The sequence below is a fragment of the Balaenoptera musculus genome, chromosome 3 (genome assembly GCF_009873245.2).
Source record: "Balaenoptera musculus isolate JJ_BM4_2016_0621 chromosome 3, mBalMus1.pri.v3, whole genome shotgun sequence".
Taxonomy (NCBI): Eukaryota; Metazoa; Chordata; class Mammalia; order Artiodactyla; family Balaenopteridae; genus Balaenoptera; species Balaenoptera musculus.
In genome coordinates this window covers 42261237-42287383 of record NC_045787.1, presented here as the reverse complement: position 1 = coordinate 42287383, position 26147 = coordinate 42261237, and the positions used below count along the sequence as shown (strand labels likewise).

Below are 26147 nucleotides of genomic sequence, written 5' to 3'. Positions count from 1 at the left end.
GGGCAGAAGACCTAAATAGACATTTCTCCAAAGAAGATATACAGATGGCCAACAAACACATGAAAGAATGCTCAACATCATTAATCATTAGAGAAATGCAAATCAAAACTACAATGAGGTATCATCTCACACCGGTCAGAATGGCCATCATCAAAAAATCTACAAACAATAAATGCTGGAGAGGGTGTGGAGAAAAGGGAACCCTCTTGCACTGTTGGTGGGAATGTAAATTGATACAGCCACTATGGAGAACAGTACGGAGGTTCCTTAAAAAACTAAAAATAGAACTACCATACGACCCAGGAATCCCACTACTGGGCATATACCCTGAGAAAACCATAATTCAAAAAGAGTCATGTACCAAAATGTTCATTGCAGCTCTATTTACAATAGCCAGGACATGGAAGCAACCTAAGTGTCCATCATCGGATGAATGGATAAAGAAGATGTGGCACATATATACAATGGAATATTACTCAGCCATAAAAAGAAATGAAATGGAGGTATTTGTAATGAGGTGGATGGAGTTATAGTCTGTCATACAGAGTGAAGTAAGTCAGAAAGAGAAAAACAAATACAGTATGCTAACACATATATATGGAATCTAAGGGAAAAAAAAAATGTCATGAAGAACCTAGTGGCAAGATGGGAATAAAGACACAGACCTACTAAAGAATGGACTTGAGGATATGGGGAGGTGGAGGGGTGAGATGTGACCGTGTGAGAGAGTGTCATGGACATATATACACTGCCAAATGTAAAATAGATAGCTAGTGGGAAGCAGCCGCATAGCACAGGGAGATCAGCTTGGTGCTTTGTGACCGCCTGGGGGGGTGAGATGGGGAGGTTGGGAGGGAGGGAGATGCGGGAGGGAGGAGATATGGGAACGTGTGTATATGTGTAGCTGATTCACTTTGTTATAAAGCAGAAACTAACAAAAAAAAAATCAAAATACATGCAGTGGGGTGCTACAAAAGAAAATCATTCTTTTTAAAAGACAGGGATAAATTATTTACATAGATTTGTACATTGTAGCCATTATATCTTACCTTTAGGCGTTTGAGTTTGGGCCTATATGGTGCACACATACACACGCACACACACACTCTCTTTGAAAAAATACCCCAAGACACTATTGCCCACATCCCAGCCCCAGAGGTGATGCGATGATAAGCAGTCACTTCCCATTTGACAGTTGATTACTCAGTAGATCAACAACAGCCTTCCAAGTTCAATATTTTCTTAAATTCACTTTACGTTAGAATCCCTCTCTCTCCCTCATTCCCATTCCTTCCATCTTACCCACTCCCCAAGACAAAATATATGACTATCACTCACCAAAGGAGGCCAGCACACATATTTTTCACTCCTGTTTGGTTAAGGCGGGATTGCAGCACAGGGATAAGTTATGGACAGTCTCACAGTGAAGTCTGTGGTTGGGCTGAGACTAGGACCTTGGACCCTAGACCTCTGCTCTAACCATGTCCTCTCTTGACCATCCATAATGAAGGTGGCTCTAGTCTCTATAATAACGAATCTGCCTAAAATAGGAATTATGTGGGGAACAAAACATTTAAAGCCAATTAGATCCATTCATACCCAAAGAATGTCAATTTAAGGGCTGTTACCCAAGTTGTTGGCTTTTTGAATGGTCTCCCACCATGGGCTCAGGGAAAGGCAGTGGACGGGGGGACACTGTACAGTCCATTCCATACAGAATCTCGCATGTTGTTATCCCCTTTCCCATCTTGGAACATTTCTTTATGTTCTAGAGTCATAAGCCCTTAAACTTTTGTCAAGGCAGTTTTATGACCATAAGACTGAGACAAAGGTGAAAGTCTAAGAATACCTTATAGGCAAAGGAAGCTTCCCAAAGAAGAAATGGGACTGAGTCCAAATCCCTCACAGAAATCTGGCAACTTCATTCATTCTCTTCCATTTGCAAGGTGGGGCTTTGAACAGTTCTCCTACCAAGTCAGCTTCCCTGGGGTGTCTTTGGGAAGGAAGTGGAACCAGAGCTGACATGGTACAAAAATGGGGAGTGGAAGAGTCCAGCACCTTGCAATGAGCACCTCCTCATAGGGTTTGTGAGGATTCAATGGGGATGCCCTGAAAGTGTATTGATGTGGATTCCACATAACTGCCATTCATTGTCATTATTATTACTGCTTCCATAAGTTAGACATAACCTTTGGCTTCCACACTAGAAAATATCCATCCAATCTGCCCCCATTTTGCCATCCCTCATTTTGGAACAGTTTTTTGACTTCTAAAATACTGCTAGTATAGGGAACGTTCTCACCTGTACCTGTCAAGAAACCCAGAGGTTTTATGGGGTTTTGTTTTTTTGTTTTTAGTATTTATTTATTTGGCTGCACTGGGTCTTAGTTGCAGCACACGGGATCTTAGTTGCAGCATGCGGGATCTTTAGTTGCAGCATGCAGAGTTGCGGCATGTGGGATCTAGTTCCCTGACCAGGGATTGAACATGCGCCGCCTGCATTGGGAGCGCAGAGTCTTAACTGCTGGACCACCAGGGAAGTCTTTTTTTTTTTTTTTTTGAGAAACCCAGAGTTTTTATTTTTAATTTTCCCAAGTGGGAAAAGACAAGCAGTGACATTCATTTCTCTTTTGAACTTTTTTCTTCTTTCTTCTAATCAAGAAACATTTACTAACTAGGAGCCTGGTGCCAGGCCTGGAATCTAGGTGCTCACTCGGCTACAAGTGCCTTAAAGTGACAGACATGTAAACAGTTGAATTACAGTGCAGCTAGGCTTACCAGACTCAGCAAATAAAAATCAGGATGCTCAGTTAAATTTGAAATTCAGGTGCATAACCAATAATGCTTAGTATAAATATGTTCCCAATATTGCATGGGACCTACAAATAACTACAATGATTCATTATTTATCTGATGTTCCAAAGTGACTGGGCATCCTGTATTATATCTGACAATCCTATTTTACACAACAGAATAGCTGCTCTCAATGAATATAAACAGAAAGGACTGTGGGAGCACAAAGGCCTGAACAAACAATACCTGTGCGCTTCACAGAGGAGGCAACATAAATGAGGCCTTAAGATAAGAAATAATGTCTTCCAGGTAAGGAGACCAGGAAGGACCTGCATCTACCGGTGGCCTGAAGGATAAACCAGGTCACAATGTTTGGGAAATTGTGAGAAGTGTAGGATAGCTAGAGCATAGATATCCATATGGATAAGTGGCTTGAGGTCAGCTAAGGAGACTGGATATTATACAAAAGGCCATGGCTGGGTCCTCAGAAGATCTTATGCCTAGAAGTGGCAGGGTCAGACTTTTTTAGGGTGAAAGAAAGTGAACCATAGGAAGAGGTTAAAATGAGCAGTGAGGAGGCTGTGACAGTCATTCAAGGGAAGTTCCTGATATGAAACTAAGCCAATGGCTCTGGAGATAAGAGAAGGTAAATTGGAGAGATGATTACTCAGTTAGGTTTGTCACAATCTGTTGATGGATAAGGCAGTTGGCCATGACAAGCATACCTCTGCAGTGTGTAGCTTGGGAGTTTGGGAGAATAATGATGCTGTATGTAGCTATAAACAATATGATGTATTGATAGAAGTTAACTCCAGTCTAATAATTCAGCAGCAGTTAGTTAACATTAGGAATCAACCCTTGAAGGGTAGTTAGTTAGCAGTTGGGAATTCCAGTCAGGAATCAATACCTTTCAGAAGTGGTTACTTAGCACTTGAGTGTGTCTAAATCTACCCCAGCGGGTTTGTTACTTAGCTTAAGGGATAGGTGATAAGTTAGGAGTAAGAATCTGTCAAGCCCAGCTTCAGCTTCAGATCTCCGTCCTGCATCTTTTAACTTCATGAAGAACCTGATCTTCTAAAGCTGGCCCATTCTGCCTTTTAAATATCTTTGCATTTGTTTTTCATGCCCATGAATAAATATGAATACATCTGCCAAAATTTGATCTAAGACTCACTTTCATATAACATACTTTCATTTTACTATACCATTCATTTTAACATGCTCTCTGGTAATGAGGTTGTGAATAAGGTATCTTACAATGTTCCCCACATCTACCACTTGCCACTGGATGCTATTATAGTATTAATGTATATCAAAAGAACATTAGAGGAACTTCCCTGGTGGTCCAGTGGTTAAGACTCCATGCTTCCAATGCAGGGGGCCCGGGTTCAATCCCTGGTCAGGGAACTAGATCCCACATGCCGCAACTAAGAGCCCACATGCCACAACTAAAGGTCCCGCATGCCACAACTAAGACATGGCACAGCCAAATAAATACATAAATATTTTTTTAAAAAAAGAATATTAGATAGTTGCTAGATGACCAAATTGGCTTAAATCCATTCAAAATAGATGCTACTAGAAATTGACTCTAGGTAGAAGTGAGGAGTTCCCTTTAAAAATCATGGAACTCAACTTGTACCCCTGCCTTGTGGGTTTTAGACTCATCCAGAACAGACCTTACTCCACACCTCCTGTGGGGATGCCCCTTATTCAGTCCTCAGGGAGCCAGATTTAATCAATGAAGTTCAGCTGAAGAAACATGATCACACATGATTTTCTCAAAAGACTTAAAAAATAAAATAAAATCTATCCAAGCATCCCATCACAAATGTGGGCTCCAAATAGAAGATTTTATTGTAAACCTTCCAGACGTTCAGACTCCACTGTTATTTTTGAAAAGGCATTCCAATAACAGATGCCCCTTCAATTGGAGCATGGTTTGATAGAAAGCAGCAGGCAACATTTAAAAGAAAAAAAATAGCTCTCTTGAGGCACGTCAAGACATATTAGCTGTGATGCCGAAATTATTTCCTGTTGGGTTTAATAAAGTTAACAAGATAAGTAAATATGAAAAACAGCATTAGGAAGCAGGGAATAATTTCCTCCCAAACACGGAGCTCTTTCAGACATTGATTACAATAGATATGGACTTTCATTTGTCTATTTTTATTTACCACAATGCCCTCATTCCATTTCTATTTTTCAAAATGTCCTTCAAGATTTATTATTTTTGCAATGGAAATAGAGGTTTTATTAAATATAGGCAAGTACCCATTTACAGCAAGGAATTAAGAAGTTAGAAGAAATCGCTGACTATAAGTCTCTGATTGAATAGTTGTTGTTTGTATAATTAAAAATCACAGTATCCTAAAAGTGCTTTACTTCTTAGAAAACATTTCCTTAAATTGGTAGCAAAAGAAGCCAAATGAAAAAAATAATCAATAATGGCAAGGGCAAAGAGTAATTAAAATCCACCACACAGTAATTAAAATGATATACATAGGGCTTCCCTGGTGGCGCAGTGGTTGAGAGTCTGCCTGCCAATGCAGGGGACACGGGTTTGAGCCCTGGTCTGGGAAGATCCCATATGCCGCGGAGCAACTGGGCCCGTGAGCCACGATTACTGAGCCTGCGCGTCTGGAGCCTGTGCTCCGCGACAAGAGAGGCCGCGACAGTGAGAGGCCCGCGCACCGCGATGAAGAGTGGCCCCCGCTTGCCACAACTGGAGAGGGCCCTCGCACAGAAACAAAGACCCAGCACAGCCATAAATAATAAATAAATAAATAAATAAAATTTTAAAAAAATGATATACATAAAGTAAGATTAAGGTTACTGACTAGCTTTATATTTAAATCATTCTTGGATATGACCCCTTTCAAATGTTTTCAAGCTCTAATGAGCTTGTTGGTACAGAAAGCAGATCCCCAAGTACTTTAAGTTGGGATTTTACAATTACTCTTTTTTTTTTAAACGTCTTTATTGGAGTATAATTGCTTTACAATGGTGTGTTAGTTTCTGCTGTATAACAAAGTGAATCAGCTATACATATACATATATCCCCATTTCTCCTCCCTCTTGCATCTCCCTCCCTCCCACCCTCCCTATCCCACCCCTCTAGGTGATCACAAAGCACCGAGCTGATCTCCCTGTGCTATGCGGCTGCTTCCCACTAGCTATCTATTTTACATTTGGTAGTGTATATATGTCCACGCCACTCTCTCACTTCATCCCAGCTTACCCTTCCCCCTCCCCGTGTCCTATATTTTTTGAGATGAACTTATTTACCATATGATGACTGTTTTGAAATCTAGCTAGGAACCTGTGATTCAAGCATTTTGCTGTTTTTCATGTTCTATTTCTACATTCAATGTAGTACTGCCAATAAACTGATAAACAGTCATTGAGGAGAAGGCTGAAGCTGTTATTTAAATGGCATTTAGAGACTGTATCTTTCACGTAACTACGTTTTCTTGGTCCCAATTATCATAAATAATCAAGACAGCAGCAACTTAAAGAGATACAGTCCCTTCCCCCAGTAACTTCCAAACTGGAAATAAGCTTCTCCAAAGACAGTTTTATTATTGTTTCCAATCATTATTCCCTTAGCTTATGCACAAAGGGCCTTAAAAGAAGGCACACAGGTCTTAAAATCATCAGGCACAAAGGGCCTTAGGAAGACACACGGTCTTAAAATCATCAGCTGTTTGTTTTTGTTTAATTTGTGGACAAAGACTTATAGACAGGTGCAAAAATAAATCCTCTTTTGCAACCCAGAACTCATTGTTCAGTATGAGTTTTGATACAGATAAGAAGGAACATGAAAAAAAAAAAAAATCATCAGCTGGTTTCTAGCCCCAACTCTTTCACTATTACTTAATCACTTTATCTCTCTAGTCCTAGTTTCACCATCTGAAAAGTCAAAGGGTGGAATCCTTGATAATAAATATCATTCACTGAGCATTTAATAAATGCTAGACACTCTACTACTAAGAACTTTACACACGTCATCTAACTGATGCCAACAAGAACCTTTTAATGTATTATCTCTATTTTACCACTTTGGAACTGAGGCACAGGCAAGTTAAGTAACTTTCCAAAGGTCAGTCAGCAAGCAAGACACTAAGCCAGAATTCAAATCCAGATCCAACTCAAGTCCAAAGACCACACCTTCTCTTAGCCACAATGCCTCCCTCTGTGAGATACCACCTCTGGCTCCCTTCCAGATCAAACACCGCAAAATCCTATGATTCTTTTACTTGCGAGAAAGAGGAACTACCTTAAGTGACAAAGAGTATGATGATCCAACGGACAGAAACATGAAACACAGCGGGAGAAAAAGGAAAAATGTTGTATTCCGGTTTGCGCATAATGAATTTGATGTGTTGACAGAGATGTCCACCAGGGACTTGGAAATTTAGACTAGTGCAAGAAGCAGAACTCAGAGCTGAAGATAAAGAGCTAAATTCCCTGCAAGAAGGTAATGGTTGAAACTATACAACTGAAAGAGGGCGCCAAAGGAGAAAGTATGGAAAGAGAAAGAGGAGAGAGTTAAGAGTAGATCCTTGGGATCAACCACAAGTGGGTGCAAGAGAAAAGGAGGAGCCATAGAAGGACACAAAGAGGATGAGCTGGAGAGCCTCAAAGGTGGTGTTTCCCAAGGCAAAGTTGAGAAGTTGTCTGAGGAGAGCCCGCTGTGATTCTTCCTGAAGTCAAGAAAATTAAGAACAGATAAGAAGCATATGTGGAATCTAAAAAAATGATACAAATGAACTTATTTACAAAACAGAAAGACTCACAGACATAGAAAGCAAACTTATGGTTACCAAAGGAGGGGGAGGGATAAATTAGGAGTTTGGAAGGAAAAAAAAGAACAGGTAAGAAGCCACTGAACTGGACCATTTGGTGATCCTCAAGGGGCAGGTACAGTGTGCTGAGGATGGAAACCTAAACATGGAGGGTTACAAACTAAGGCAGGGAAGAACAGATCTGGAAGTAATAAGTGTGCGGGTTTCTTTTTCTAGGAACCTGCTGTATCTGTCAAGAAGAGTAATGGAGGGATAGAAGGGAAGGAGATGGCCACAAGGAGGAGGGGATAACTGAGGGGATAAGTTCCTAGAGGGAGATCCTAGAGTGTGATGGGGAGGCCAGAGTCAAGGGCGTAAAGTGGAGGCCCCATAAACATCAGCCTTCATTCATCTTGAATCATTGTAGCTCAGGCTGGGCTTGTGGGGCCCCGCAGCCCATCAGGTTCTGTTTCTGACTTCCATCAAGTATCACTTCTTTTTTATTATTTTTTTATTTTTAATAAAATTAAATATATTTAAAGTATACAACATGATGGTTTGATATTTATATACATAGTGAAATGATTACTATAAGTTAAGCTAATTAATACAATATCTCCTCACATTGTGTGTGTGTCTGTGTGTGTGTGTGTGTGTGTGTGGTAAGAGGACCTGAAACCTACTGTCTTAACAAATTTCCAGTATGCAATACAGTATTATTAACTATAGTCAGCATGCTGTGCGTTAGATCTCTAGACTTATTCATCCTTCGTATTTACGACTTTATACTCTTTGACCACCATCTTCCCATTTCCCCCACCTCACTCACCTTGTAACCACCTTTCCACTCTCTGCTTCTTTGTAATTGACTTTTATAGATGCCACATTTAAGTGAGGTCATGCAGCTTTTATCTTTGCATCTGGCTTATTTTACTTAGCATGTCTTTCAGTTTCATCCATGTTGTTGCCAATGGCAGGATCTCTTTTTTAAGGCTGAATAATATTCCACTGTATATACACAGTTGACCCCTGAACAATGCAGGGGGTTAGGGGCACCCATACCCCAAGTGGTCAAAAATCTGCCTATAGCTTAAGAGTCAGCCTGCTGTATCTGCGATTCCTCATCTGCAGATGCAACCAACTGCAAACCGTCTAGTGCTGTAATAACATATTTATTGAAAAAATCTGCACCCCATATAAGTGGACCTGCACAATTCAAACCCATGTTGTCCAGGGGTCAACTGTAAATACCACAATTTCTCTATCCATTCATCACATCGATGGACACTTAGGTTGTTTCCAAATCTTGGCTATTGTGAATAATATTGCAATAAACATGGGAATGCAGACACCTCTTTGAGGAGCTAATTTTATTTCCTTTGGATAGTATTATACCCAGAGGAGACATTGCTAGATCATATGGTAGTTCTACTTTTAGTTTGTTGAGGAACCACCACACTATTTTTCATAGTGGCTGCATGAATTTACATTTCCACGAACAATGGACAAGGGTCCCCTTTTCTCCACATCCTTGACAACACTTGTTATCTCTTGTCTTTCTAAGAATAGCCATCCCAACAGGTGTGAGGTGATATCTCATAGTGGTTTTGAATTACATTTTTCTGATGATTAGTGACATTGAGCATCTTTTCCTATTTGGCCATTGTATGTGTTCTTTGGAAAAATGTCTGTTCAGGTTCAACTACTACTTCTTTAGAGAATCATAAAATGCTATGAATTTTAGAATGAGAAATAACTTTAGATATCAAAACCCACGTCATTTTGCAGTTAAGGGAACAGGGGCCCAGAATGGTAAACCTGCCCAGAATCACGACACTAGTTATTAACAGAGCCAGGATAAACACTTAGCTACATTAACTCCGAGCCTGGACTTTTTTCTTTCATACCACAGTACTTCCAAGTATGTAAAACCTTTTTTCAACTTTCTTTCAAAAAATTAATCCATTATGCTTTGTGATATGTATGGAGGAAGGAATGGCTATCTTGTATTATCTTGTCTGACTTTGTGAGAGTAATATTTCCATTTTCCTCATATACATGATGCTGAGCAAACCTCACCGTATTTTGCATCACTGTCGTCTCCTTAAGGCCTTAAGCCACAAGTAGGAAGTTCATTCGAGTAATGACTGACTAAATTAATACAAGACTAGCTGGATCATTGATCTTGCAACCCTGGATCTCCTTGAGGCCAGGAACTCACTAACCTTCAACCACCCACCAACCACCTAGAGCTCCTCATGAACCTCTGACCCTCCCCACTCACATCCTCATCCTGCCCTACCTCTTCCAGCTCATGGGGACCACGAGTCCCTCATTCTGTCTTTTCCTACCCATCAGGCTGCTCCAGTCTGAACTCTTCTCACCTCTCATAGATGCCTCAGCCCCCTTGTGCTGCAGTTCTTCCACTGCACCTGCCCAGCAAAGCCCCAAAGCAGATCAGCAACACTGCAGCCTGCCTGGACTGCTCTTTGTACCCTGGCTGCTGAGGCCACTGCAGCATCATGGTCTCCAGTGTCGCTCTGCCCATCAGTTCTTTGATTTGTCCACCGTGAGCTCCCTCACTTCTCCAGTCCTGAAAGACCCACCTCTCAGCCAGATGCTCCTCTAGCTTCTGTCTTCTCTTTCCTCCCCTTCTCACCCAAACTTCTCAAAACTGTGGCCTTTGTTTATTTTTCCTTCTTCCTCACTGAACATTCCTCAGACCACTGCAATCTGCCTTCCGCCCTCCTCACTGAGCTGAAAGGGATCTCCCAGGCCATGAATGACTTCCCGTCTGCCAACTTAATGGACACTTTCCCCTCCTTACTCCACCAACGCCTCTGCTTTGGCTACATTGATGATTACTCACTCCTTCTCAAAACTCCCTTGACTTCTGTGATTTTACACTGTCATGATTCTCTTCCTAACTTTAGTTCATTCATTCATTCATTCATTTAGAAAAGGATTTATTTGACTCCTACTATGTAACAGGGGATTGCAGGGATCTAGTGGTTAGGAAAATGGACTTGAGGTCTGTCCTCAAGGAGTGTACTGTCTAGTGTTAGAGACAATGAAAACAGGCAATATACAGTCAGTTCTCATGATTTACACTCATTATGTTCTATAAAGCCATTGCAAACACTGATTTAGCAAATATTAAGCCATTGCTCCTAGAGGAAATTCAGGGTCAGGTTCCTGCAAGCCTCTGGTCACATTTTCACCAACTGATCAATACATAGTCTTGTTTTATGTGTGTTTCTGCTTAAAACAACTTAATATATTTCTTATGAATAATACATTATATGCAGTATTTCTTTAGAATAAAACAATAGCTGAGAAGAGTTTAAGGTTTTCCTGATCTTGGGTAATATATTCCTCCCAAGTCAGAGTCTCTGTTCATTAAGAGCATTTCCTGAGCTGCTCTCTCATTGTGCCTCAGTATTCAGGACCAGTGGCCAGACACTGATGCTTTTATTAATTTCCTGGATGTGTTTTTTCTTTCTTTCTCTCTCTCTCTCTCTCCACACACACACACACACACACACACACACACACACTTAGCATCTTTCAACTCAGGTCAAATTATCAGAGCTTGTGTCTCATTATCATCATATAAATCATCTTGACACATTTATTTCTGCTTCTCCAACTATAATTTATAGTGTACTATGATTAAATTTGAACCTGACACATCAGATTTTCCTGAGAGTCAAGATGAAATTGCATCAGCCAGAGGTGGATGTGAAGGTTACTGTGGAGTCAATGAGAGGTCGAAGTGTAGAAACAAGGGTGAGCTTCAGACTCAGACAGACCTGTGATAAGTCGTTCTTTTTTTTTTTCTTTTTTTGGCTGCGCTGCACTCTTGTGGGATCTTAGTTCCCTGACCAGGGATTGAATCTGGGCCCCAGCAGTGACAGTGCAGAGTCCTAACCATTGGACTGCCAGGAAATTCCCAGACCTGAGATAAGTTATGACTGTCATTTGCTAACTGAGACCTCAGCTCAGGTACTCAACTTCTCTGAGCCTTAATTTGCTCATGCATAAAATAGGAGTAAAAGTATCTCAGAAAAATGCTGTGAGGACTAAGTATATATTGCACGTAAATTCCCTGGCACATCGTTAGGGCTCAATGGATGCTTTTTTACCCCCCTTTAAACCTGTTCAGTTTTTAATACCAACTCGGTCCGCTCAACCTGCGGTGATTTTCTGGGCCCACTAGAATACGATCTGGTGATAAGAGCATCTCACAGCACTGCAGAGAAGGAATCTTCATGGCTCAAATACGGAGTGAAAGACTTAGAAGAGCAGGCAGGATCTTAGGAAAGCAAGAGATGTGGAGAGGTGTGACAAGACCATCTTTAGCATCTTAGAAAGGGGAAGAGGAGGTGATGTTAAGACAATGAGGGAGAAAAGGGGGCTGGGAGGAAAAAAAAGGAGTAGGCCTAGTGAGGCCATCAACCAAAATGGAGAAGGCAAACGGACTGTCACCACCTGCGTCACCGTCCCTCTGCGCCCAGGAAGAGCAAAGTGTCTCTCCCCAGCCCCTGCCCCCAGACTCAGCTCGCAAGAAGGTTAATACTACAGGAGAAGGCCCAGGCAGTCGTGGGTCCTCGGGCCCCAGGTAGAGAGGAAAGAGCTGCTCTGAGGTTTATTCCCATGGCTGGGCTATTGAACCCCGAGGGTGGAGATGGGACAAAAGAGAGCATCTGAAGACATGGAGACTCCACCTATCGAGCCTGGCTGTAATGCAGGTCTAAGTTCCAACTGATCTGAATATAAGGACCCAGATATAAGTGAGAATGACATGCCTTCTCCATGAGAGCACTTGCACTTACTGTTACAGGGCACACAAATACTGCTTAGTGCAGATGTAATAATTGTGAGGGCTCCTTACACGAGGTCAGCACTCTGCAGGGATCCCAGCCCATGGATTTAGAAACCCTGGTTCAGCATAAGGTGCAACTCCAAGACAGAGAAGGAAAATCCCACCCATCCATTATAGACCCCTCCTCCTCAGTTTTACAAAAGGGAGAATTGGGGTCATCATGCCAGCTCTTCTAAGGGAAAAACCGTCTCCTCCCTCTTCCTCTGTGTCCCAGAATGGCAGAATCTGACCCTCATGATTACATTCTTGCCTCACTCGGTTTCATCTCTTTCATTCCCCACCCCCATCCCCCCTTGTGCCAAATTCCTCCTCCTGATGAGTCAGGGATTAAAAATGCTTGGCATCCTTGCTGAGTAAATAGTATTTGTCCACAGTGATACTGGCCAATGGCAAACTGCCTTTGCTCTGTGATAAGGAGGTGTGAGCACAAAAGTTGACTGTTTAGGGCTGACATGACCAGGACAAGGAGCAGGACTCTGGTCCTATGTGGGCATCGAACTCATGTTTTGGCCTTGCTTAGACTCTGCCCCACCTAGCTGGGCTGCTTGCATAAAAGGGAAGGAGAAAACGAAGGAGGCAGGAAGAGGGAGAGGAAAGGAGGGGAAATAAACGTGCTGGTTTCATGAATCTTCTACCCCTTGATCATACCTGTGCTGTTGGATGATCATTCCCATTTTACAGATCCAGAGAAATCAAGTCACTTGCTAAGTTTGCAAGCAGCAGAAAAGCTAGAATTTGAACTCTCGTTTTCTTGGTGGGAGCCTGTTGTCCTTTGTGCTGCATCGGGCCACTGACAGAGGTGAGCAGGCAATGGGCCCTGCTTCTGCCTGCCTCAGGGCCTCTGGGAGATCTGCCCCAGATGTAATGGGAGTTGCAATGGGCATCAGACAGCATTGGCCTCTTCCCTCTCGGCCTGGACAGCGTCAAGCTGTCCCAGAGGGGGCGTCTGTTGCGTTTTAGGTAGCAATGGAAGAAGCATTTCCCCTGGAGTGGTGGGCGCAAAAGCCACCTGCTACGCCTGCAGATCCCACTGGGGTGGAGGTGGGGGAGGGAGGGCAGCCATGGCAGGTTCTGACCATCCTGGGTGCCTGTGTTAGCTCAGGAAGCTGCAGTATCCTTTCTGCCGTGCAGGCTTTTTTTATTTCTCTTCTTTTCAGAGCTTCAGGAACTTCTTTGAATGCTTTGTGAGACTCAGAAACTCTCATGGGTCATTCACTCCCAAAGATTCCATTTGTGTTTGAGCCCAACATTTTACACATAGGGCGGCCAAGTTTCAGAGAAGTGAAAGGACTTCCTCAAGCTCACACAGCTGGTGAGTGACAGAACCAGGGCCGTTATTTAGTCAGTCATTCAACAGATATTCCCCGAGTGCTGATTATCCACGAGGTACCATTCCAGGCCCGGATGCTGGGTGTTTCATTAGAAACATACCATGCTGCTCTCACTGGCTCTTCCCTGCTCCCCTCTTCTGGATGTTTTCTATTCCCAGCCCCAGAGTCTAACCCCAAGACCACCAGGGCCACTCACCATGGCATTCTTAAAGACAGACTCGGTGCCTTTGTGTGCTGCCTTTTCCTCCAAGACCCTGGAATGCACGTTACAGGACTTGCTGATTTATAGCCTTGTTGCCTTTCAAAGAATTCCCTGGCCTGCGTTAAGTCAACAGATATGAGAAAAGGCTTGTTACAAGTTCTGTCCCAGGAGCCAGTTGTTCCTTGTGTTAGCAGGATGCTTTCTTTAACCCCGGCCCCTGAGGCCTGTAACAGCACACCCTGGTCCTACAATGAACTGCTCAGGATCTGCATGTAAATATGGAAACTCCCTGCAGTATAAATTTATTACCTGTCTCTCCAACCTTGCCACTCCTTCCAACAGCCCTGTGTCTCTCTTCTCCCATTTGCTACTTTTTTGTTTTTTTACAATTCTGAACCGTCTTAAAGGTTTCTGTGGTTCCGTTGGCCTGTTTTCTGTTTTTACACTCTAGTCATTCTACTTGCCAGCTGAGAGCGGCGGCTACCTCCTGTCTGTGCATGCTGACCTTTTCGGAAAGGAACTCATTCATTCATTCATGCACTCATTTATTCATTCATCCACCCATCCAGTCAATAACTCTGACCCTGTTCTGAGAGCTGGGGACACAGCAATAGACAAAGATCCCGCTACAGTGACCGCTGCCGGGATGGACTGCCCAGATCCACCGTGCAGGACCCTGCTGCAGCAAGACGACCCACAGCTGAGGCCTCCTAGGAACTGCCCTTGGCCTAAGGCAGCTGTGTCACCCAACGTAATGCCCCTTCCCTGGTGCAGCCCACATCCCATGACTGGTTGCTGTGTGGCTACAAAGGCGCAGCCCCCTTTGTCTCCATTCAGGACGTCGCGGAAGCACTGCCCCAGCTTCACGGCTCCCCTCAGGATTAGCTGAGACCTCTGTTGCGGCCGCAAGTCCGCTCTCTGCCCGGTCCTGCTGCCTCAGTCCCCTGTGGCTGCTGTCCTCGAGGGCAACATCCCCCGCACACAGATCTCATCTCAAGAGTTTTTTTCTCAGGGAACTTGTCCTACAACACCTGCCATTATGAAGTCTATCTAATGGAGGAGAGAGACAGAAAATAAACACAGTAAACAGTAACACACATGTGAAAAGTGACATTGCTATGGGGAAAAAGTGGAATAGGGTCAGAGGACCAGGGATATGGAATGGAGAGATAATTAATTTTCATTTTTGATAGAGTAATCAGAATAGCCTCTCTGAGAATGTGACCTTTGAAGAAAGACTTAAAATTAGCAAGCTAAGTGATCAAAAGCTTCTGAATCCGAAATTGCTGCTGTATCAGTCAAGGTTCTCCAGAGCAACAGAACCAATAGAATATGTGTGTGTGTATTCATACACATACACAAATGTGTGTATGTATATATGTGTATACACACACACACACTAAGAGATTTGTTTCAAGGACATGGCTCACTTTGGATTTGTTTTCTGCCTCCTCATGATTGATTCAGGTGTGTTTATGCACTTTGGGCAGGATGATCACAGATGTGATGCTGGATCTTTTCCCTGCATCCCATAATATGACACATGGTCTTGGTTTATCCTATCACTAGTGATGTCAACTTTGATCTCTTGAGTAGTATGGTATATACCAGTGTTCTCTGCTATAGAGTTATTCTGTTTTTCCCTTGCAGTTAACTAATGTTTTGTGGAAAGATATTCTGAGACCATGTAAATATGCCATTCTTCATCTGACTTTCACCCACTACTTTTAGTATCTATTGATACTTTTCGCCTAAAATAATTTCACTATCAGTCTCAAATTATGCTTTTCTAATTCCATAATTCCTTCAACATTTATTAGCTGGAATTATACTATAGGGAGGAATATTCTTTTCCCATTATGTGTTCATTTACTTATTTTTAAAAAATTTTTATTGGAGTATAGTTGCTTTACAATGTTGTGTTAGTTTCTACTGTACAGCAAAGTGAATCAGTTATACACATATCCCCACCTTTTTAGATTTCCTTCCCATTTAGGTCACCACAGAGCATTGAGCAGAGTTCCCTGTGCTATACAGTAGGTTCTCATTAGTTTTCTATGTTATAATATAGTAGTATATATATGTCAATCCCAATTTCCCAATCATCCCACCCCTGCTCCCCCCTAGGTATCCATAAGTTTGTTCTCTACATCTGTGTCTCTGTTTCTGCTTTGCAAATAAGGTCATCTGTACCATTTTTCTAGATTCCATATACAAGTGATATCACATGACATTTGTTTTTCTCTTTCTGACTTACTTCACTCTGTATGACAGTCTCTAGTTCTATCCACATCTCTGCAAATGACACTATTTCGTTCCTTTTTATGGCTGAGTAACATTCCATTGTATATATGTACCACATTTTCTTTATCCATTCCTTTATTGATGGACATTTAGGTTGCTTCCATGTCCTGGCTATTGTAAGTAGTGCTGCAATAAACATTGGGGTGCATGTGTCTTTTTGAATTGTGGTTTTCTCTGGGTATATGCCCAGGAGTGGGATTGCTGGGTCGTATGGTATTTCTATATTTAGTTTTTTGAGGAACCTCCATACTGTTCTCCATAGTGGTTGTACCAATTTACATTCCCACCAACAGTGTAGGAGGCTTCCCTTTTCTCCACACCCTCTCCAGCATTTATTGTTTGTAGATTTTTTGATGACGGCCATTCTGACCGGTGTGAGGTGATACTTTATTTACATGAGGATAAATTAATGGATGCCTATTTTAGTGAATGGGATATAATCTGATATTATGATTTCTTTGACACTCAAATCATCCCAGACTGGACCAGTTGCACCTCTTTGAGCTATCTTTTGTGTCCTTTGGACATGTCTCCAATGCTTTTTTTTTTTTTTTTTGGCTGTGTTGGGTCTTTGTTGTTGCAAGCGGGCTTTCTTTAGAAAGTTGTGGCGAGTGGGGGCTACTCTTCATTGTGGTTTCTCATTGTGGTGGCTTCTCTTGTTGCGGAGCATGGGCTCTAGTCACACAGGCTTCAGTAGTTGCAGCACGCGGGCTCAGTGGTTGCGGCACATGGGCTCTAGAGTGCGTGGGCTCCAGTAGTTGTGGCATGTAGGCTCAGTAGTTGTGGCTTGCAGGCTCTAGAGTGCAGGCTCAGTAGATGTGGTGCACAGGCTTAGTTGCTCTGCGGCATATGGGATCTTCCCAGACCAGGGCTCGAACCCGTGTCCCCTGCATTGGCAGGCGGATTCTTAACCACCACCAGGGAAGTCCCTCCATCGCTTTTTGATTACTTGCTTATCTCCTAGAATAATGAGATGTTCTAAACTTGTCTTATATTTTTCCTACTTCAGCCCTGGAGTCCACCGTTTCTCCAAAGAACCCTGTTTCCTTTTATTGGAGAATGGTGTCTAGAAACCAAGATCTGGGCTCTAGGCAGGCTCATCGTTATTGGGGTTTCACTATTCCCAAGCTCAGTCAGGGACAGAGCTAGGAAATATATGGATTTATGTATGTGTGCACATGTGTATGCATGTGCATACATATGAAGATATACATGTGCATATATACACAGAACTGTACATCAGTATTTATTTCTGCATCTAACTCTCCATATTAAGAACTCTAAGTTTAAACCAAAACTTCTGGTTCTAATCCTATACCACGTGGCTCATTCCAGCTTTCTCTCTTTCTATATTCATACTCCCTTCTCTTAGTGAGAAATCTGGCTCTCATTACCCCATTATATTGACTTGTTTCCTCAATCCTCCTTGTTCCCTGCTTTTTCTTTCTTTATTGACGTATAGTTGATTTACAATGTTGTGTTAGTTTCTGGTGTACAGCAAATTGATTCAGATATATATATATATATATATATACAGAAATATATATATGTATATATATACAAATACTACATGATATCTAAAAATATATATGTGGACTCTAAAAAATAATACAAATGAATCTATATACAAAACAGAAACAGACTCACAGACATAGAAACAAACTTATGGTTACCAAAGGGGAGAGGGAGGGGCAAGAGGGACAAATTAGGAGTAGGGGATTAACAGATACAAACTACTATACATAAAATAGATAAGCAACAAGGATTTACTGTCTAGTATAGGAAATTATATTCAATATCTTGTGATAATATCTTGTGTAATAGAATATAATCAGAAAAAACTGAATCACTATGCTGTACACCTGAAACTAACACAATAGAGTAAATCAACTATACTTCAATTTAAAAAATAGTAATTCAAAAAAACATAATAAGTGAAGAGAATCACACCAAGGGGGGAAAAAAAAAAAGAGCCCTGATTTGCAGCATTTGCTTCTCTCTGTGGTGTAAGTACTCCCACCATGGCCAATGTCAAGCTACCACCATGATATCACTTAACTTGGTGGTAGGAAGAAATGTACACAATTAGCTCTCATGAGTATGTGTGAGCACTTCGAGCCTGGATGCCTACATACACCCATAAACTAGTTAGACCCACCCAACCACTTGAGCATTGTCTTCAGACTGCCACTGACTTAAAAGAGATACGGGTTGGGGAGCTCGATTAGAGTCCGTGCTTCAGAGTATCCATAGGCTTGACTTTAAGAGACGTAACTGCCCTTTATCCATGACCAACAGGTTCTTGTTGGAAGCAAGTGGAATGGGAAGAGAGCAAGTGCAAGAAGATATAAAACAAGCAAATTGTTTCGAAGTCAAAACCAACCTTTATGGTAAAGCATCTGAGATCAGCCGCCTCCTGTTTTCATGGTGCTTCTCTTCCTGGAGAGAAGTTCGAACTCCGAGGGAGCTCCAGCTGGGTTCCCATTAGCAGGATTTGTAGGTCTTGAGGTTAAAGGTGCGGAGCAGTAGACGCAGCCTGAACTCTCTCTAAAACATAGAACACCTCTGACCCCCACTGGCTGCTAGGATGTGTTGCATCTCAGAGATGGCCAAGGCCCCTTCAGAGCACTGCCCGTTTTCCCTGACTGCACAGGAGTCCTCCTTAGGGGTTGCCTAATTCCATTTTTGCTGTATTCCTACCTGATGCCATCTATTTCTCATTGATGTTCCTTACATTTTTAAAACTCTTCATCTATTTCTCCTCTGGAGTGGTAGATATTTCTACTGTCATTATATTGTGTATGGATTTCATTTTGTTTGATCAGAAAATGAACCAAGAGAAGGTTTGAGGTTGTTACCTGTGTGGTTGGTTTTGATTTCTCTTGTTCTGGTCCTTTGGGTGACAAACACTAGGCCTTCCTCCTTTGTTTATAAGAAGCCCTTCAGCTACCTATCCTGGGTTGCCACCTGAGCCCATGTTTTCTCGTTGTCTCTCTGACAGAGCAAAAGCACCAGCCACAGCAACAAAGTAGGCAGAGGCCAAGCCCTAAATCTCTGTAGGAAGCCAGGGCAGTTAACAAAACCCCGGGCCAGCGGACCACAAAGCCCAGTCCGTAATTAGGATGTTGCATCTATTGAACACGCTTGAGTGTCCAATTCCATCCATTCACTTTGGTATTTCTATGGTACCTCTCACCATGGTACCTTGGTAATCTGACTCACGAATTAGACTAGACTGAAGCAAGCTCGGGGAAAGGCAGAGTGCTTGTAGGTGAGGAGCACGCCTTCCAGTGGGTTTACCCGAACAGTTTGAGCAATCTCTGCTGATTTCTGATCTTGCACTGAAAACGAACTACAGCTGTACATTACAGGTATTCCTCAAAGGAGAATTTTTTTTTTCAGTACTCTGTATTAAATTAATTTTTGTTTTTGGATTGAGACCTGAATCCAATTGTTAATCCGTTTTGTGGAGGGAAACTTGTGTTGCTATTGCTAGTTCGGTCTTCTCTCCTCATTTTATACCATAACCCAAGTACGACTGCCCCAACCGAACAGGAACATTCTTGTCTCTCTATGTATTACCTTCAAAGACAAAATTCAGGGTTTCTTATCCCAAAGAACTGTTTTCTGCTCTTGTTTCCCACAGCCAGCAGAGGGACCCCAGGGTAAGGCTCAGACCCAGTGTGAGATCAAGCTACTTTGTTGTGGTGAAAGATCCCCTAACTCTCTAAAGAAGTGACATTTCACCCTAGGGTTTCCCAGCACACATACAAAAGGCTTGAGAAATAGAGCTGAATCTCCTGAGACCACAGGTACAATCACCTTTATTTGGGGCTGAGAAGAGCTTTGCAACCATATCTACCCCTGGCAGGGAAGGAGAAAGCAGTTTAGTGCTTCTTTTGAGAATCCTGGAAACTAAAGGAGAAAAGCAGCAGAATCCTGGACCTGGGCCATTATTCATCACTGACATCATAAAACCCCAGAGCTGGGGTGTGGGGAAAGAAGATATTCGACTCAATCTCATTATACTCTCTTGGTAAACTGTACAAATATCCTATTCTTCATCAATATCATTTGGTCACTTGTCACATTTTTCTCCTTTTTCGTTTCTTTCCTATCCTACAGATAATGCCAAATTGTGTAGAAAATAATCTTTGCTTTAATAAAATGTATAGTACAGTTATACAGACTGCTGTATGGATTTTGAATGGCCAGTGTCTCATGATCAGAAAACTCTGTAGAGATTCTTGGCATGTGGCAATGGCATCTTCAACCAGTATCTACGTGGCTTTGCTAAAAGTTAACTTGAGGATCAGTTTTACTTCTTACTATGAGGTAAGACTGACTGAGCAATAACAAGTTGTGGTACACACCTCTCTTGTTTAGGGAATGCACAAGGCAATGCCAGGGCCACAGAGAAACATAAAATATGGTCCCTGAATACAAGAAGCTGACTGTCTTCCTAGGAGGAGGAGGCATAATCCAAAAAAGCAGTAAAGAAATATCAAGTAATGTATTTAATGATAATAATGGTAATCATAATAGCTACTGTGTATTGAGTCCTTACTCTGTTCCAGGTATTGTGCCGAACGCTTTATATACATTATCTCGTTAAGTCCTCAAAACAGCTTTATGAAGTAGGACTATTATTCTTCTTATTTTAAGGGTAAGGAAACTGAGGCACACAAAGTTTAAATAACTTGGAGGATTTGATTCCAGGATGTTTGACACCAAAGACCATGTCTTTAAATATTCAGTGACCTATACTGCCTCATAAGGGCAGCGGGCGTTCTAAGCGGGGAGATCAATGTGGGCTAGAGGAAGCCTTCTTGGAAGAGAGATCGTGAAGAACGAGTGTGGTTCGGGGGGAAAGAGAAGAAGGAGAGGGAGTGAGAGCACACACAGGCAAAGATGTGAACATGCACAAGACAAGCTGGGGTTCCCAGAGTCAACCTGCTGCAGATGCTCTGTGCATGGACATGAGTGGGTGGGAAATGGTGATCAGAGGGGAAAGCAGACTGAGGCTAGGTTATGGGAGGACCTCCTGGAATAATACCTTTAGAAACTTGGATTGAGGAAGGTAGAATTGGAGCCAGGACAGACAATAAGTATCAATAGATCACTTCAGTGATTCTCCATGTTCAGTGATGCAGATAAGTACTTGAGCTGTGGGCAGGAAAGGACAACCAGAGGTGAAATGTCCCCAGTGGGGTCTGCCTAAATTCTGGTTCCAGGCACTTTATATTCTAATCCCTATGAGAAAGTATCAACCACTAATATATTTTACAGCTTTGCCCGGTCACCTAAAAATAATAACTATCTCTAACAGGTGCTTTACAAGTCCTTTTCATATGCCTTTCATTCTCACAACAAGTGAGCTTAAGAATTATCATCACCATCATCACCATCCTCATTATCATCAGTGTGCTGCCAATGAGGAAACTGAGACTCAGAAAGCAAATGACTTACTAAGAGCCTCTCAAATAGGAAATGACCAAGTCAAAGCTCAAACCCAGATCATCTTACTTCAAGTAATTCACAAATGTACTCTACAGATACCCAGCACGGTGCCTGCTGTTGGGTGCCCAAAGGTAAGTAACTCATACCCTCTGCTTTAGGAAGCTCATGGCGATTAAGTGAATAAAACAATAGAATTGAGAACAATAGCTGACAATATCTGTCCTAAGCATCTTAACATTTGTAGCCGGGATGAATGTGTATAAAATATATGAGAGCACCTTTCAAAAGTAAAAAGGTTAATTCAAATGCAGTTTATTTCATCCCTCACTTCATACATGAGAGCAGCTGAAAAGGGTCAGCTGCTCTTCCGACAGAGTGGGACCAAAAAGTGATGAGTCCGATTTCTACAGCTTTCCAGGAAAATCATTCTCACCCCTTTAGTCGCTTCCCCACAAGTAAAGAAGGCAAGCACTGAATGATACCAACCTGCCACCTGCTGGAGCAGAGCAGAACTAACCCAACGTTCCAGGGCAGCTTGGTGACAGATGTGGGCCAGCAAACAACAGACAGCTCTTTCCTGCAAATCTTAGAGCGTGCATTGACACTGTGCAATGGCTCCCAGCCACTCCTTTTTTCAATAGACTAAGCTTGGTGAAAGAGAACACCAGGAAGCTTTCAGGAAAGGAAGTCATAAGAGAGTTGCAAAGAGTGGAGTCAGACAGACCTAAGCACAAATCTAATTTCTCCACTTACTAGTTGTGTCACTTTGAATGTTATTCAACCTCTCTAAACCTCATTTTCATTGTCTGTAAAATGAGATTACTGGCAATCAAATATATGTTGACTGAGAGAATGAATGAAGAGCATGCATGACTACATTTTTGTTGGCAGGATTAGAAAAAATATATGTAAAGCACCTATTGTATAATATAGCACCTGAGATATTATCAATACTGTAGACCTTACACCAAGGGAGAGAGACTGTTCTACCCACTTGACTGTATACACTTTGATAGGACTTGCCATCCATTAGTGTGTGTCTGTGAGATACTCAGAGACTTTAAAAACAAGTCTTGGGGGAATTTTTGGAGAAATAATCTATGGATTATTGTATTTAATCCTTATAACAACCCTATAAACCAGATGCTATTATTCCCACGTTGTGGATAAAGAAAATGAGGTTCAGCAAATTTAAGTGTAGTGGGCACCAGTGGTTGTTTACCCAGTAACCTCCTTCCTTGTTGGCAGAGTTTAAATTTAATTCAAATGTCCATCCTTCCCCAGGTGGCTCTGGCTTGTACACAGATTCGAGAGGAACCCCATTTTCCTTGCTGGGGCTTGGCTTAGGTGGGAACAAGTGACCTAGTTATGTTCAATAATTCATGAGATGAGGTCTCCTGGGGGCTTTCTGGGGAAGGATTAATAGCTAATAAAAAGAGATAAGCAGGAAGAAAATTTTCTTTTTCTTCCATCAGATGTTGTGTCTGGATGTGACTCAGGGAACCAAGAAAAGTAGCTAAAGATGATACTGATACATAAAGATGACAGAGTAGAAAGATGGAAAGAAGGTAACATCTTCATGATATTACTGAGACAATTAACCCACTCTAAAGATGTTGTAACTTGGACTTCTTATTATTTAAGATAATAAGTTACTCTTCTTGTTTAAGCCTTTGAGACTTGGCTTCCATTTGCAATCAAAAGCTTCTTAACAGATTCATTAAGTAACTTGGTGAAGGTCACAATCCAGCAAATGGCAAATCTAGCTCTTAAATTCCACACCCTCAGTCCAAGTCCCCTTGCTAACAACAGGCCTGGGATCACAGGACTGGGAACCCTGAGTAGCATCCGGACCCTAGGTGCCTTGGGAGAGTCACTGAGTAGAAGGGGAGGAGACACAGAAAACTGGATTGGATCATCCCTGGGTTGACTCTTATAGCCACTCCTGTTCCCTATATCAATGTTCTTCCAGATCTGAGAAGCCCACCACCTTAAGAATTTCTTATCTACTCTTTGCCTTTCCGCTTCACCCTCCCTACGTTGCTTGTACAAACTTTCTTGCCATACTTCTGAGTTCTTAAGAGTTAATTGTTTTAAGTAACTTTTATCTCAAAGTTTTAGGTCAGTTATGGTTATATGTGCTTTTCCTTTTAACCCCCATTGAGCCCTGTGAATTTGCCCAACTAAAGTCATGACAAGTTATTTTTTAAAATAATTTTCAGCAGAAAGTGCTGGAGCCTCATGTGGTTTCATGTTTTTCCCTTTGAAAATGAGTATGAAGAAGCATGCGTTTGATTCATTGTTATCAGGGTTAATCCTTTAAATTTAATTTTCATAATGTTTTCAAAGGTTAGGAAGTCATTTATGTACTGCCTAAGCTTCATCCTGAATGAATAATAATTTATCTTTTCTTCTTTCCCCTTACAACCCACCCTAACCTCAGATCTTAGATGAGTTAATGTATCTGAACAAGGGATTTAGGGCAATTTTTGTTATATTTTTTCCACAAAAGTAGTCCTGCAATACACAGCCATGGTGGAAGAGCTGGCATCATACTAACCCTGACTTCAAAAACAACTTAGTGTCAGACAAAATACATAAAACAATTGTCTGAAGTCATTGGAGACAACAAACACAGACAAGACTTGAAGGAAAGACCACATTTATCTGAGATATTTCCCTGAAGACATTTATAAATTGAAAAATGGAGGTATAGAAAACAACAGTCTTACTGGGCTGAAGAGGCAGAAGTCAGAGTTTGTAGTAGTTTAGAGTTTGCTACTAGAGAGCAAAGTCCTGGAAAAATGAGAACATCAGAGAAGGAACCTAAAATTCTGCATACACATTTCCCTAAAGTGATGGATTCCTAAGCTGAGCTTGCACAGGGTGAAACTAAAAGGCTGAGGGGGCGAGAGGGGAGGAGAAGAAAGCACCTGGATAGCTAAAGAGCTGATCCAAGATTTCAGTAGTACCAGGGAAGCAGAAGTCATAATTAAAGCCTTGCTAACGGGGAAGTATTTTGGTAAATATCCCAGGCTTTGAACTGAAACCTCAGAAGGGTCATGCCCTAAGAGTAAGAGCCATTCCTTAGGAATAAAAACCAATATATAAAAATAAGGGAAAATTGAAATAGATTAGCCCAAAAAAGCATAAAACCAAGTTTTCACAAGACTTGTCTATTTGCCTACAAGAAGAAAACAACCTTGGAAGAAAACATCATCTCAAGTCTCTATAATTTTTCATTTATGACATCTGGCAGTTAACCAAAAATTTCAATGCATGCAAAAATATAATAAAAAATTTAAAAACTGAATTACTGAAATCCAAATGAAAAATATATTTAATGGAGAAAGATTTATAGGCAAGTTAGATACTGACATGAACTGACAGGGAGTTTTAAATAACCATGAATAATATGTTCAAGAAAATGTAGGAAATGTTAGTCAAAATAGAAGAAAAGTTGAAGAATTTCAACAGAGAAATAACTCTATTTTTAAAAAAGCAGACCTAACACAACATTGTAAGTCAACTATACTCCAATAAAAATTTTTTTTTAAAAATGAAGCAAGCAACTAGATAGTAAAATTTTGAAAGCACCAAAAGCATCAATTATGTCGAATAAATCAAATGAAAGATGACCAGAAATTCTACACTGAAATATACAGAAAATTGCTGAGGAAAGTAAAAGAGAACCTAAATAAATGAAGGAATATACCATGAACATGGAATTCAAAGATGTAAGACTTTTAAGATATCAGTTCTCTCCAATTCATCTATAAATTCAAAGCAATCCCTATAAAGATCTCAGCAGTTTTTTTTTTTTAAACATCTTTATTGAAGTATAATTGCTTTACAATGGTGTGTTAGTTTCTGCTTTATAACAAAGTGAATCAGTTATACATATACATATGTTCCCATATCTCTTCCCTCTTGCATCTCCCTCCCTCCCACCCTCCCTATCCCACCCCTCTAGGTGGTCACAAAGCACCGATCAGCAGTTTTTTGGGGGTTTTTTTAATTTTTATTTATTATTTATTTATTATGTTTATTTTTGGCTGTGTTGGGTCTTCGTTTCTGTGTGAGGGCTTTCTCCAGTTGCGGCGAGTGGGGGCCACTCTTCATCGCGGTGCGCGGGCCTGTCACTATCGCGGCCTCTCTTGTTGCGGAGCAGAGGCTCCAGACGCTCAGGCTCAGTAGTTGTGGCTCACGGGCCCAGTTGCTCCGCGGCATGTGGGATCTTCCCAGACCAGGACGCGAACCCGTGTCCCCTGCATTGGCAGGCAGATTCTCAACCACTGCGCCACCAGGGAAGCCCAGCAGTTTTTTTTAATTGGTGGAAATTGACAAGCTATTTATAAAATTTATATGGAAACACAAAGGACCTA

General features: G+C 41.6%; 1 protein-coding gene and 2 non-coding genes across 3 annotated transcripts in view; all 3 read left to right on the top strand.

Moving 5' to 3' along the window:
• Positions 1–26147, top strand: part of ANKRD55 (ankyrin repeat domain 55) — a 413288-nt gene that overhangs the window by 273009 nt on the left and 114132 nt on the right. The window lies entirely within an intron of this gene.
• Positions 4128–4200, top strand: TRNAW-CCA. The gene has a single exon. It is a non-coding gene; the product is annotated as a tRNA-Trp (tRNA).
• On the top strand, positions 6492–6616 carry LOC118893725. The gene has a single exon (XR_005019574.1). It is a non-coding gene; the product is annotated as a small nucleolar RNA SNORA40 (small nucleolar RNA).